General features: G+C 37.5%; 1 protein-coding gene across 13 annotated transcripts in view; it reads left to right on the top strand.

Moving 5' to 3' along the window:
* The first annotated feature begins 2,024 nt into the window (after positions 1–2,024).
* LOC108573119 (myosin heavy chain, muscle) overlaps positions 2,025–2,353 on the top strand; it is a 43,358-nt gene continuing 43,029 nt past the window's right edge. For 7 of the 13 annotated variants that reach the window (XM_017935487.1, XM_017935497.1, XM_017935488.1 and 4 more), the window contains exon 1: positions 2,028–2,170. The gene's annotated coding sequence lies outside the window, so the exon portion shown is untranslated. Of the gene's footprint in view, positions 2,171–2,353 lie in introns of all 13 variants that reach the window. The other 6 variants (XM_017935493.1, XM_017935492.1, XM_017935491.1 and 3 more) reach the window with 3 other exon arrangements.

The raw sequence follows: 2,353 nt of genomic DNA, 5'->3' as shown, positions 1-2,353 counted from the left end.
CGAATCTAATGAGCACGAGAATAGTAAGCTCTTTTTTAGAATTTGAAGCTCAACCCTTCTACAGTATGCTCAATTCGTTTCGTGTTGTATCGAAGACGTGTTAAGCGAAACCATAAGTTAATAGAAATTAGGGGAATGAAGAGCAAAGAGCACCGAAACTTAGAACAAATGCAAACCAGGGGAATTTGTTCCGCGTTATATCGAAACAGTGTTCTCGGAGTGCGTGTGCTCGAGAATTGGCGAGAGTCAGAAATGTTCTTAAATGAAACAGTATAAGAATGCATACTCGAAACATTCGTGCTATATCAGAGTTGCCCAAGTTTATGAAGCCGTGCTATATGGAAACCGTTGAAAAGAATATCGTGTTAAAGGATTTTTCGCAATTTTTGCACCACGTTATAAGAGAGTTGACTGTATTACATAACTCTAAGTTGTATTTTTACGTTATTCATATTAATGAAACAATTCTTCTTTTAAATAAATCAAGTTTGTATTTTTGCAATGATATAATACATTTCAAGAAAAGCAACAGAACAATGAACGACAGATTCCGTTTGCAAATTCTAGGTTAATTAGAATATAGTTTGAACTATAATTAGAAATATAATTTGTTGAAATTCAACAGAAACAATATTCCATTTAGATGTATACACAATAAATGACGTCGCGATTACACACCTTGTGAACTGAAAGAAACATTCAATGATCGATTAATATGTACTATTTTTGAAAGAAAACTGTCGTGATTACAACTTGGAGTTGGTGTTATATCAACATAAAAATTCTAACAAGTGTAAATAATATCACAAAATTGAAATTGAAATTGCAATTTCGTTTGTAATTATAATAATGCAAAGTATAACTTATGTTATGAAATTTTAATCGAATTCAGATTTCCTATTTGCGTCTCAAATTCTCTAGAAGCTGCTGATTTATTACAACGTTATTTTATTTTCAAATGTGAACGTGCAAAGGGCGGAGTACATTTTAAATTAACAGTTTCTCTGAAATGTAACTAATATTTGGTACTTTGTGCTAAAATATTCGAGTTTTGGGAAAGTCATAAAGGGTATGGTAGGAAAGATTTATTTGTGTTTTGTTAATGCTCGATATTGTGTACATCTTAACGTGTAAAAGTTTCTACTTCTAAATTAATATTTCTACTGTTCCTCAGGTTATGTATTGAAACACGTTGGAATCATCAGCCGAAAAATTGGCGAAGCTTCGCTTTCTTCTTCCTTCCTTTTTCGCCGGATTATCAGCGAACGGCAGAGCCGGCGTAATTTATTCGTCGAATCTGTCTACAGTAGCTATTATCGAGCACGTGCGTGTTCCACGTGTACCAATGATCTTGATGTAGTATATGAAAAACTCGGCATCCAGCTGCGGTAGCTCGGAGCTAGATTCGAGGATGAAAGTTGTTCGATTTAAAGTAATTCCTTATCGAGCGGATACTTTTGCACGGAATAGGATCTGGATTTAGGGGCGAAATGGAAGACAGGGTTGAAGTGCAAGAAGAAAAATGGAGGTGGCAGAAAATGAGCCCGCTGAAGGTAATTCCCTGTCTCTCTTCAACATCTATTTTCATCTCACTCAACCGATCGAGGCGGTTGTAGCTTTCCGTGGCCACCCCTTGTCACACTTTTGGTATCATCTCCACCTAAAAAGGTAGATTGGCCCAGGAACTAACGCGGTCTCTTATTGGCCAAGAACAGTAACCAATCGTTGAGCTCGTTATATTCTAGGATCACGTTGCACGCGCTTATATTGGGAGCCCCCGCTCGTTTCCCTGACAGAACGGCTCTCTAACGTAAGTGCAGAACGTCGGTGTTCATCTGATCATCCGCTTTTTTTCTCTCTTTTTGATTACACGGCACAACATTAACGTCGACACTTCGAAAACTGAACGAAAAGAAAAGCGAAAAGGGAGGCGCACAAAGTACATAGAGAAGTATAAAGGCGTATAGAAGAGATTTAAAGTACCGAGAGAAAGTCTTGTACGAAAAAAAAAAAAAAAAAATAGAAAAGAAGGAAACGAGAGAGAATCGTGGTTGTGAGAAGAGCCTAGGGGATTCCGCCAGGACTCGTTGATTCGCAGCCTAGTCTGATTCGCAGTGTCTAGTGATTCGTCCAGTCTTGCAAACTACCTTTTTTACGAAGAATTCGTTAGGTAAAAAACTACAGTGCGGTCCATCGTCTGGTAATTATTCTTCCTCTTGATAGGGGAAAAAGAAGCAACTGTGGATACAGTTCAGATTTCGTTAGTGATTTTTCGAGCTCAAGCCTCGAACGTGTGATTGACATTGGTTTCGAGGTGTAGTCCTTATTTTATTACTAAGGAACTGATATTCGA

This window comes from Habropoda laboriosa, unplaced genomic scaffold, assembly GCF_001263275.1.
Source record: "Habropoda laboriosa isolate 0110345459 unplaced genomic scaffold, ASM126327v1 scaffold89, whole genome shotgun sequence".
NCBI lineage: Eukaryota > Metazoa > Arthropoda > Insecta > Hymenoptera > Apidae > Habropoda > Habropoda laboriosa.
This window is presented reverse-complemented; position numbering and strand designations above follow the sequence as displayed.